At 38.2% G+C, this 13,030-nt stretch overlaps 1 protein-coding gene across 5 annotated transcripts in view; it reads right to left on the bottom strand.

Annotated features, from left to right (window-relative positions):
- Positions 1–13,030, bottom strand: part of sorcs2 (sortilin-related VPS10 domain containing receptor 2) — a 375,253-nt gene that overhangs the window by 225,936 nt on the left and 136,287 nt on the right. Inside the window, exon 1 of one of the 5 annotated variants that reach the window (XM_087837756.1) lies at positions 2,645–2,982. The exons of the other annotated variants lie outside the window; for them this stretch is intronic. The gene's annotated coding sequence lies outside the window, so the exon portion shown is untranslated. Of the gene's footprint in view, positions 1–2,644; positions 2,983–13,030 lie in introns of those variants that run through there. 5 annotated transcript variants of the gene reach the window in all.

Below are 13,030 nucleotides of genomic sequence, written 5' to 3'. Positions count from 1 at the left end.
TCAGTTCAATTCAGGTATATTTATATAGCACCAATGAGGGAAGCTTATATGTTTACATACCACAAATCATAGCAAAAAATAATGTAAACCATAAATAAATCAGCTTCATTTGGATAATCACCTTCTCCACAATAAGAGGAGAATACATCAACTCTATTACCGTACTGGGTATTACTTCTCCATTTAACACAGAGGCCTCCAAAACCTTCTTATTACACATTTATAGTGCTTCATTAGCCAGGGTGTAATGAAAGGCCAGAGCTGACGTGGGCATTCTGCCCAGAAATACAACTCAACATATGGACCTTGACTGTCCCTTGTCCCCTAGCTTTCTGTCCTCAATACCCTGTTTTGCCCAGCATCTGTTATGAACTTTTTTCTTTCCATATATCTTCCATCTGATGTTAAAGATTAAAGGTATGGACACATTTTTGTCAAATGCTCAAATTACATGTGTTTATTAATTTAACATAAACACATGTCAAATGATCCAAGGAGTACAGCTCTCTCTAGCTGGAGTGCACTGACAAATCCTCCAATCACAATGAAACATTAAGACATTCTTATGAATTATGAAGTATATACAGGTATATTTCACCTAGGTTTACATTCGCAGATACCCTGAGCCAGTTAGGGTACTGCATTTGAACTGGCTGCACCTCTAAGCAGTTATTTAAGAAGTTATTGAAATCCCAAGTCTAACAACAGGCCATAGAAACTATACATACAGAATCATAAGTAAAATATCATAAAAGTGCTTCAAAGTTTGGCTATTTTTAGTGCCAAAACAAAAAAGTAAGAAAAGGCAACTTAAAAACAAAAAAACTAATCGGAGGAGTCGTGAGGCAAAGATATGTCACTTATAAAGCTAATATAGAGGTTGGGAAGGGGTTAGAGTGTAAAGTCAGCTGCTTACATGCTGAGAATAATGATGTTGAGTTAATAGGAGAGCTCATTTTATACTGTCTACCACCAAGACCTTTGGATTAATAGACTAGTAGAGAGCTATTGTAGATTAATGAGGAATAATTACTTTTAAACAGAGTAGGAAGCTGATGAGAAGAGATATGGACGAGCACGGGGAGCAGGAGAGGGGAGAAGAGTTGAATGAGAAAATGAAAAAAGTTTAATCTGTGGTACTCAGTGTAGCCCTCAGTCCTGGCAATTTAACATTAACAGGAAAGTATCAAGGCTTCACTGACACAAAATAGTCATTAATATTACCCGTATGTTATTTCATGTCCAAGTCTTCATGTCAAACAGCATAACTGTGAGGAAACATTCATTTTTGATATGCAGTACAAAGGCTTAAACAAGTTGCCGCAGACACAAGACAATTGGTAGAAGGCAAATAGCTGAAATAATAACAGCAGAAGAACGGAAACTACTATAAAACCAGAGTGGAATATTAAAAAAAAAACAAAAGGGGAGAGAAGGGTAGACATGGAAATGTCTGCAAGAATGAATGTGACAGTGACAGACACTACGGGTGAAATTGTATTTTCCTTGATCTGCTTGAGAAAACAGAGAAATGTGGAAGCACTTTAGGGTGGCGACAGGTGCTGATTCAGATTTAATGTCCTAATATGTCAAGGTTGCTCCCAGCGCTTGACGTCTCAGGAAAGAAAAATTGAGTGTGTCAAGCAAATGTCTGATGCAATGGAATACCAAAATATAGAGAGCACAGGAGAATGGATATGAGGAAATGGATTCATGATAAATCCATCTAAAGATCTTCAAAGTGTTAGCTGGTGAGGCGTTATGATATGGATATGTGACAGAAGGAAATGCATCCTTCAAGGCTTTTCTCTTCTGAATTCAAATGCATTTGGTGAAACATCTGCTGTCTAAGAAGAACTAAGCTAATAAATAGCTTCAAACAAAGCTAACGAAGAACAGAGCAGTGGGTTGGTGTATTAAGATAAAATGGGACCTTATTATTCAAGACATTTTATGAGAGGTGAAGGGTTTTAAATCTAATTTTGGATTTAATAGGTAGCCACTGGAGAAAAGTAAATATCTTTCTAGTCCCAGTACTCTTGCTACATCCTTCTGGACCAGCTAAGGGCTTTTTAAAGAAATTCTGGAAAAACATAATAACAATGAATTACAGTAGTCCAAACCAGGGTTTTAATAGTTTTGCAATTTTCATTAGTTTTTATTTTTATTTAGTTTTGACTTCAGATTTTCAATTTTATATCAGTTTTAATTAGTTTTTACCAATTGTTTGCTAGTTTAGTTTAGTTTTTATTTTTTTGAAAATCCTTAGTTTCAGTTTAGTTTTGATTAGTTTCAGTTATAGTTTTAGTTGTTTGTAATAATTAAGTGTAACAAAATCCCATTTTCATCATATCAGTCATTCTCTTCTGCTTATCCTTGGGTATGTTGCTATTCCAGCTACCATACCCTGCACCCTGGACAGGTCGCCTGTCTGTCGCAGGGCTAACACGCAGAGACAGACAACTCACATTCCCACCTATGGGTTCTTTAAATAAATAAATAAAGGCAGATGAACAACCATTGATACCAGGCAACTGTAAAATGTATATCTTGGCCCCAATGAGACTATTAACTCTTGCAGCACCGGGTGTTCGTAATTTTTGTTCAAGTGAATTGATAAACTTTTTGAAGGTAATTGACTCACACAGTTGTGTAGATATCCCCGTCCTGTTGTCTCGGGATGCATCACGCTGCCTTGCCTGGGGTTAGCTTCTGTTTTCTGGGGATGAGGGTTGAGTGTGCTCCCTTACCTTCTCAAGGTAAGCTAGGTTAGCCTTCTTGTGTGAGCTTTTCAAGTGCACTTTAAGGTTTGTGGGATTTTTTCCCCTTTAGAAATGTCCCTCATAATTTGTCTGTTTCCACTACAAGACACTTGCTTTATCCAAAACACAGTCATATTCAAAGTAATCCCAAATTGGACTCTGGCTCCCGACTTTTCCTGACATGATTTTGCGTGTGGATGGAGCAGCAACACAGACGACTCGACTAACGTACTTGCCACCTGCTGGCATAATGAGACACAGCAAGAAAAAAATCTGGAAACTAAACTTCATTTTCACCCTTGACTATTGTATGACACGCACACATCAATGAAAACTAAACACATTTTTGCTGTAAATTCAGTTAGTTTTAGTTAGTTTTGTGAACACTCATTCCAGTTTTAGTTATTTTCCTTTTTTTGTTTTTATTTTTATTTCCGTTAACGAAAATGTTTTTTCACTTCTAGTTTTCCTTATTTCGTTAGTTTTCGTTAACGATAATAACCTTGGTCCAAACTATAAGTAATACATGCATAGACTAGCATTTCAGCAAATAAATATTTGGTTGATCACCATTTTTCTAAGATTTTTTCCAATGAATACAATAATCTCGCTTTTATCTGAATTTAGAAGTAGGAAATTAGAAGAAGGTTAAAAATTAGTGTATAAGTAGCTAATACAGCAACGTCAAGCAGATGCTTTTAACATAATACCACCACCTTAAAAGCCTGCGGTTTAAAGATTGATTGATCTTTTAGGGTTTTTATGTGTCTGTTAACACCTTTCTGCAGACAGTTCAACTTGTCATTTTATGATTTTGTGATTTGTGGCCAGTCTGGTTGACACGTCTGCCACTGTCATAACAAGACCAGTTGTCTTTTTGCTTTCCCTGTCAAAACAGGTTCACACTTTCCCCGGCTTTCTGGTAGCTGTAACACCAAAAGACTGAGTGTTAAATTGCATTTGTCTGACTTTGCAGCTCACCAAAAACACTCAAAGACAAATATTTTTTAAAAATCTATTCTCTTATATATGTAAAGTTTTGCCACAGCACAACTTCTCTACTCAATTTCTCTATTTTCTGTATATCTGAGCGGAGTAGATCTCTGAAAGACGTGCTATTTCATTCTACAGTCTATTCTGCAGTCAATAAACCAAGGCTTTGACACAATCAGGCCATAGCAGATGGCCATAAAACCTTTGTCCAGGGTACACCTGAGACTCCCTGAGCTTTATCATCCTCAGCCATTCTACTGCTGCAAAAAGAAGCGAAAATAAACAGACAAATGACAGTCGAGTAGACTGTTCCTTTTTAAAGTAGAATGGCCGATAACACTACTGACCTGTCCATGTGTGACGCTGACAATCCCAACCCCGACTTCCACCACTATGTTTCTTGTTCATACATCTTACTTTTATCGTCCATAAAGCTGTGTCACGAAGCAGTAATTTTTCCATTTATCATCTGAAAGCATAAAATGTGATTGCACTTGTTGAAAGCTCAATCTGCCCATTGGTATTTGATGGCTTACTTTAAACCAGTAAATCAGTTTTAACACTAATGGTGACTCGCTCTCTGCTGTATTCTTTGACACCACTCATGGCAATTACCTTTAGTGCGATAAATCAAAAGCTCCCATCTCCCACGAATTCTCTACTCTTTCAAAAAGAAAAATAGCAACGCTTATGATCACAATGATCGCTCATGACCCAAACTTTAACCTGCTCCAGATTAAATTTGGCACAAATTCTCATGCAGCAGGATGCAGTTGATAGCGTCAGTTAGTGATACTCTGCTAAGGAAGCAAATTTATCCTCATACTTCATCAGACTTGTCAACAGAGCAGCTGCATAATGCACTGCGGAGTTTTTCTTGTGTTTCTGTGGTGTAAGACTTGAAACTGTGACATATTCTAAACCAGGGGTGTCCAATTCCAGGCCTTGAGGGCCGGTGTCCCTGCAGGTTTTAGATGTGTCCTTGAACCAACACAGCTGATTTAAATGGCTAAATTAGCTCCTCAACATGTCCTGAAATTCTCCAGAAGCCTGGTAACGAACGAATCATGTGATTCAGGTGTGTTGACCTAAGGTGAGATCTAAAACCTGCAGGACACCGGCCCTCGAGGCCTGGGATTGCCCACCCCTGTTCTAAACCGACAGATCCAGCTCAATCCTATCCTCTTGTCAGAGGATGTTGCCCCCAGTTAGCCTCTCTAGGAAATCTGTATGTCAGCCAATCAGTGATGAGTGTCATCAGCCCTAACAGTCTGGCCATCAGGCTTTCCAGACCTGATTCAGACTGACGGTATCTGTCTGTCTTAGCAGAAATCAGACACTGAACAGCATGATGAGACTCAGCTAACTACTGTATATGTCTATGGCTAACCTTTAAAGGCTGATAGTACCATATTGAGAGCACTAGAATGGGAGCCATTCAGATTTCAGCTGCCTCTTCTATTGAGCTAGCTCTCAGTTTAAGAAACACACCCCCTCTCTCCTTTTAGGTCTAGTCTTAAAGCATTTGTTTTTGCTAAAGCTTGTAGTTAGGGCTCGACAGGATGCCTTGAACCCATCCCTTAGTTACACTGCTAAGGCTGCTTCACTCACTTCTTTAGCTCTCTCAATATTTATACACCACTATTACATTTAATCACTGGTAATTAATTTTAAAATCTGGCTCTCTCCTATGTGTGTCTGTTGTAATGTCTCCCATCGGTGGGCTTTCCCCTGAATCTAGTCTTCTCTTACATACATGAAGTTACGCAAACACTGGGGTTGGAGAACTGGAAATGCAGGTTGTTGGGTCTGTGTTTCCACAGTTTAGAAACTTATTCTCGTTAACGACAAAAACAAGACAAACATCTTTTACTTGCTAACAAGGGAGGCCCCGGCCAGTGTCTCAGAAAGCATGCAATGCCTGCAACACATTCCAAAGAAGCTGGGACGGGGCATGTTTACCACTGCGTTATGTCATCTTTCCTTTTAACAATACTCAATAAGCGTTTGGGAACTGGAACTGGGGTTGTACTATCGATATGGCTAGATACCACAGGTTCATGACAGAGATTTTCCCTCTCTCATCATTTGCTTCCCAAAAACACCATGAAGAACATTTCGGGTTTTAAGTTACACCTGTCTACATGGCGTCAAAGTGCCATTGGATGTCCCAGACGGTCATGTGGATTGCAGCAAATAGAACATGGAAGATAATGCACTGCTTTGTCCTGTTTTGGATAGAATATGAGTAGGCACTTGTAGATGCATATCTGATCTGACAGTTGCGCACACTGCAAGATGAAGGCTCCATCTCGCAAGTTATTGTTTATTCTTTATGATGAGAGTAATTTAGCTCATTTGCATTAGAATCAAAACACATAGCAGCAGAAGTTTGTAAGATGTGGGTTACATTTGTGTTCAGGTTAGTCACTAATGCCTGAGCAGCAATTGGTAAATTGCATTTGGAAGAGCCTCCTACACTGCAAGTAGTCTGAGCAGGCAGTTAGCCAGGATACAGTGATTCATGCTTAGTAAGGGCACTTCACAGTGGCGGATAGTCTCTTGAAGTGCACAAAATCACTGGAGCATAGATATCAGCAGCAGAGTACTGCTGCCACTTGAAAAGCTGCTTATGGAAGTCTCCTGACAGGCCACTCTGCATCTACTTTTCTTGTTTATATAGCGAAAATGACATAATATTATAACAAATACATCACCAACAGATTGCACTTAATTAGGCAGTTTTCTTAAGAGGTTACTTTTATATTACACCACTGACCCTGTTCTTTCCCAGGCTCTGTGGTGACTGAATCACTGGCCTTTCTCTGTTTGTTGTAATGAGTTTCTTTGCAGCCTTTTGAGTAAAATCCCTTGAATAAAATAATCATCAATCTGCTACTATCAACAAAGGCTGTGATAGCTAAACAGATATGAGATCCCTTGAAAAATTATATAAATGAAACTTGTATGTTTTGGATACTAAAACATTATATGAAAGTGGCCACTTTCATGAGTAAAACATGAAAGCCTTACATGATTCACTATATGAAGTAGGCCAAATCTGATGCAAGTCTTTTATAAGTTTTCTTTTCCATATGGGCAGGCTTGAAATTTCTCTAGCAAGATATTTACAAGGATGCACATATTATATGCCCATATTTAGACCATTTCCCTTAAGAAAGGAGCTGAAATGGTTATAACACCCATAAAAAAGAAATATGTGTGTGTGTATATATAAAACACTGTACCATCAAGAGAAATAACCACACTCCCTGGATCCCATCGGCAAAACTCCTCTCCCAATGAGCATAATTAGCAAAAATGGAAACACACAAATCCTTAAAGAGCGTTCAATTCTCCAGCACACATTCGGGATTTCTGATGATGGATATATGGACTATTATGCTTATCATAACAGTCCATATCAGGTTGCTATGGAGGTGCCTGTTATGGAAGACGACCAGTTAACTCCCTCAGTACGGCAGAAATAACATAGAAATTCAACCAAGATAAACACCATTGTATTTGGATGGTGGTAATAACTTTGCATCTACACGCAATAAGTCCTCCAACACGAACATTAATATAAGTTTAAGCAGCAGAATATCGGCCAGTGGTTAAAGATGTCTAGAGTTTGTGGCTTTATAACTCTGTTGAAGAGTTGCAGGTGGAATACATCTGTACTATACTATACTCATTTTTATTTATTTTATTCATTTTTGGGGTTGGTACTTAAGATTAGACATACATTGCCTGCACCTTTAAAAAAAAGTCAAGTGTAACGTTTATATATGTATTCCCTGTAAAAGGGCGTTTCTCATTTTTTTTAGGATTTAATGTTGCACCTTGGGCTGAGTTTGTTTTTTTCCTATGCAGATTTAGTTTGGATTGTGAAACCCTTAAATGCATTTTTATAATACCGTTAGCAGTTGTTAGAATACTGAATATTTTTACAGTCACGCTAGCAGTGTGCTTGTAGCATATTGGTCCATCATTTTGATCCAGGTATATCATAATACTAAAGAGAGATATGTGAGCTTTTAGTAAACCTTATTACATGTGTATTGTGACTTTCCAATTTTCAAAATTTAGAGTTCTGGTTGGTTATTGACTGCAGAACAGATTGTAGAGTTAAATAATTTAATGCCAGAAAAACGTGCTTTTATTAATTTGAAACTGCTTTGACTTATTTTTTTATTTGGATGTATAAGGTGTTGTCAGGACAAGCAAGCGGATAACTCAAAGCTGTGAGAACAGTGCCAGCTGATGGATTATCTATATCTGAGTCTCACAGTAAAATCCTTGAAATAATTTGAAATTTTTCAGAAACAGTGCTAAAACTTTGAATGTAAATCTTCCAATCTTCCAATTTGTTCCTAGCAGTTTCTCTGTGTCAGAATACTTCCTTTAAAACCTACTGAATGAGATGTGAAGAGTGCTGCTAGTAGCATGATCATTGCTCCCCCATCTCTCCTTCTCCTGGCTGAGATTAAACATTTCCTACAGGCCTCTCCTAAGCACATAACAGTGGAGGCACTGGAGATACCAAGCAACATTCCCAACCTCCATCAATTCACTTTTTCTCTGAAGCGTCCACCCTGTGCCCTTCTTTGCACTCAAGTCCCAGCTGAACTGAAGAAGGAAGAGTGATAAATGAAAACATTTATCTAGATGACATTCCTATCAGCACGCTTTGGGACAAGCACCCTGAACACCGCAGCACACTGTCCCAGAATTCACAAGAAGCACTGCTGTGTTGGCTTACTTTGGACCTGAGGTTTAATTTTTAAGATTTTTTTTGTTTTGTTTTTATCAGCTTGTCTCCTGAAGTCAAAATAAGCAGCTTCACTCCTTTGAGTGAACTCGGCTGTGAATACTTAAACAGATGAGCTTGTGTACAGACATTCTCATCATTTTGCCATTTCAATCACTATTGTACAAATGATTAGATCAGCTTCTCTGCACTTTATTTTCTTGCTCCATACCCATCCAGAGCCACAGAGAAAGTGCAAAGGCAAATAACACTTTCTAGCTTAATTGCTTTTACTGAAAATGCTAAAATGTGCTCTTCCTCCGGCTTTTGGAAAATACTGATCGCTCTCACTCCCCAAAAGCCAGTTGCTAATCTCATCTATGTGATAAACATGTGAGCATTTTGTTTCTCTTTACGGGGAAGATTCAGCTGTTAGATTGTTTTAGAGAACAATTAGGGTTTGACTAATTTCATTTGATAAGATTTTCTTTTCTGTCTTCAAGCTTAAAGTTATTGAAACAACCCAAGGGATAAAATTGTGTAATCACAAGGTGAGGATTTGATTACTCCTCGCATTGATTAAAAGTGTAAAAACTGATTTCTGTTCACAAAAATGACAAAGTTTATGATGTTCCGGCTTAACTTCATACTTTTGCCTTCTTTTCAGAGGCATTTTAGACCTGAAGAATATATATTAATTAATCCATGCTTTACACCTTTCACCACTTGCCTGCAACCTATTTGCTTCTCTCTCTCTGTCCTGCTCAAAACCTTTCTTGTTACATTGGATGAAGCACAGTACTCGTCCACAGTCCAGACTTGTGCGTTTTGTTGTTTGGACTCTACATCCTCCTAACTAAAGATGAGAGGGACCATCCAGCTTGTTATTAGCCCTCAGTTCAGTCTCTGGAAAGGTACCATCAGTGCTGAAATGTGTGTACAGGTTTTACTGCATCTGCTGCCATCCAGGTGACTTTGCATCCTTTAGTAACACAGTACTAAACCACATATTGCATCTATAACAACAGTAAAAGAGTCCAGGTCATGGACTGGGCTGCCTGTAGTCCAGACCTTAGTAGAACAAAGAAGACCCAGGATTGTTCAGCAAGTAAAATCTGCTGTCAGACTCTACCTAACGTCCAGCAACTGATCTGCTCAGTTTCCAGATGTTTCCAGATGTTTATTGCCACACAATGGTAAACATGGCCCTGTTACAGGTTTTTCGAGATATGCCATCAAATTCAAAATGCCTTTTTTTCCTTAAAATAATACATTTTCACAATTTACACATATGATATGTTGTCTGCATTCTACAATAGGTTTACGTGATTTGCACGTCATTGCAACCTGTTTTTATTTACATTCTACACAACATCTAAGCTTTTGGGGATTGGAGTTGGTGCTTTGTTTTTTATTTTTTCCGTGTGTATATATAGTGTATTATTTTTAATCAGTGCATTTATTTAAGTCTTACTTTCCCCCTCTCTAACTGAAGGGCCAGTCTGTCATATACACATTTAGTGAGACTGAGGAATGAATACAGCTTCTAGAAAAGACTACATCAAAGTCAGAAATATGAAGCTCAAACTGGGTCGAATAGTTATAATTACCATTGTAGGCAATGCCCTATGTTTGAGATACGCACCTTCTGGATGCAATAAAAATGTGACTAATCTAAAACTGGAAGCAGTGCTGACATCAATAACACCCACAAGGAATTGATTAATTTCACCCATTTTTCCATTATGTGTTTTTCTAAGAATAAAAACAGTTTTTGCCAACAGCAAGTCATTCGTTTCATTACTGTACTGATGTTGTACTGTCAGTGGTGGATTTGCCTGGAAAACCACTTTACAAATCCTGGTTTTGGTGGGATTGTGCACAAAGCTTCTGCAATTATATTTATTTTTGTTTAGTTTTTGCAACCCATAAATGGTTTATAGCAATTATGGCTCCTTATTTAATCTGAACCCCAAAGGATCTCTGTACTCATGCTGCAGAGTTCAGCTCACACCACTGGAGAGTGACTATTTAAGAAGGACTTTTGCAAAAAACAAAAAACCACACACATTTAACAAGGGCAAACAAAACTTTTCTATCAGCTTTATTGTTTTCTTTTAGTCTTTGGTGCTATAAATGAAACAATACAGTAGATTATATAAGAACAGAAATGAGATTCAGGCTGTGTTCAAAATAAACAAATTAATGAATAAATAAATGTATATCCATCCATCCATCCATTCGCTTCCGCTTATCCTTTTCAGGGTCGCGGGGGGCGCTGGAGCCTATCCCAGCTGTCATAGGGCGAGAGGCGGGGTACACCCTGGACAGGTCACCAGTCTGTCGCAGGGCCAACACACAGAGACAGACAACCATTCGCACTCACATTCACACCTAGTGGCAATTTGGATTATCCAATTAACCTATCCCCACAAGCTGCATGTCTTTGGACGGTGGGAGGAAGCCGGAGTACCCGGAGGGAACCCACGCAAACACGGGGAGAACATGCAAACTCCACACAGAAAGACCCTGGCCTGATGTTGGAATTGAACTCAGGACCTTCTTGCTGTGCGGCAACAGTGCTAACCACCATGCCACCGTGCTAAATGTATAATTAAGGGATAATTAACTGTGCTATTGCACATGAGCAGGCTGGGTGATGCCATAATTATCTATTGGTATTTTTTTAGAAATAAGTTTGAGCTTGTGCTACTTTATTTATATTAATTGTTAAACTTGAAGACAAAATTGTGACCAGTGATTCAATTGTTATTGCCAGAGTCTTTCCATTTGTAGTTAACGTGTGTGTAACATCAGTTCATTAGGAAGTGAGCAACCTTAGCATATTAGCTGTAATAGTAGCATGTGGGTGCATCTGCTGTGAAAAAAAAGCTGAAGGGGGTTAGGTTTAGGTACTGCAGTCAGTTAGATATGCTTAAATTTCAGTGTAAATTATTGAAATCTAATGAACAGCATTGGCTAATCTAAGAAAGGAAATGATGTTCAGCTTTTTTAACTTCTGAAGCGTTTTTTCTTTTCGTTTCTTTTTTACACTTAAGCCACTTAAATGGAAGAACAAACATACAGCTGTAAAAAAAATGAATATGTTTACTGAAAACAGTTAGGAAGAAGTAAGAAATAAGAAATCAGTGACTTGATTAGATGCCTTGTTTTTTTATTTGTTTCATTCTGTAAAGTGAAACTTTAAAGTTGAAAACTTCCATCTGGAACAAATGTCTGAATACAATATGACAAATACAGTTCTAACTTATGTATCCTAATATTATTCTTTTATCGAGGACATCACTAGGTTGATATTAGCATTTAATTCAAAGCACTTCAGTGTCTTTACCATAACAAAGCTGCTAGCATGTAGCAAGTCTACACTAAGATCACTAATTTACATAACTCTAGTACTGTTCTGGGGATGAAAGTAGATAGTTCAGTGGACAATTTTATGCTTCATATTTTTGGGGTTATCTGAAGATATAACATGCTGAAGCAGTCAGACAAGCAGACAAAAGTAGGAAACAGTAAAACAGTAAAAATTCCAAAAAGAGGCGATGGTAATAAAAAGCACAAACCTGTGTAAAACAAAAACAACCACAATCACACACACTCTCATTCAGTCCTTTAATCTATGCTTAAGTGCTTTAGCTAACATTCACACACTCACACGGATGCATTAGATCCAACTTAGAGTTCACTATCTTGCTAAAGGATACTTTGACAAATGGAGTGGAGGAGCCAGGAATCGATCTACCAACCTTCCAGTTGGTTGATGACTTCCTGTATCACCTGAGCAGCCCATATTGTTAAGTGACAAAATTCAGTTTAATTGTATTTATCCCGTGCCAAATTGCAGCAACACGGCAATTTATTTTAAGGTAAAGACCCTACAACAATACTGAGAGAACCTCAATAATTACACGATGTCCTATGAGCAAGCACTTGGTGACAGTGGGAAGGAAAAATTGAGGAAGAGCCAGGAATTAATAAAGTATTTCTGATTCTGAAGAAACTTCCGACAGAACCAGGCTCAGGGAGTGGAGAAAGGAGACTGTGTAAGAGAGCCAGAGATTAATACTAATTATTACATTAAATGCAGAGTGGTGTATGAGTGTGGTCATTTGATTCATCCCTGACAATAACCTTTAGTTAAAAAAACTGTTTTAAGGCTAAGCTAAGGCTTGGCATCCGAAAGCAAAGTGCTCTATAATCTTTAAGATAAGATGGGGCCTGATTAAATTTGATTCTTGATTTAATAGGGAGCCAATGAAGAGAAGCTAATATGGGAGAAATAGTCAGAGTGCAATCTTCAGGTGTTGATGAGACGATGGATATTTCAAGAGAAAAGAAAGGCTGAACATAATTAAAAGTAACTGGTTTGATCACCATTCATCACCTGATATAGCTCAAAGATTCCTGACTTCAAAGACCAGCTGTTGCCTCCCTATTGATAAAGGTGGCTTCACGCTGGGAGCGTGATTCTTGGCTGCCTTCGGGCATCTCAGAGAAGTCC

The sequence above is a fragment of the Neolamprologus brichardi genome, chromosome 3 (genome assembly GCF_056152115.1).
Source record: "Neolamprologus brichardi isolate AB-2024 chromosome 3, ASM5615211v1, whole genome shotgun sequence".
Taxonomy (NCBI): domain Eukaryota; kingdom Metazoa; phylum Chordata; class Actinopteri; order Cichliformes; family Cichlidae; genus Neolamprologus; species Neolamprologus brichardi.
The sequence above is the reverse complement of the archived record's forward strand: the minus strand, read 5'-3'. Positions and strand labels throughout refer to the sequence as shown.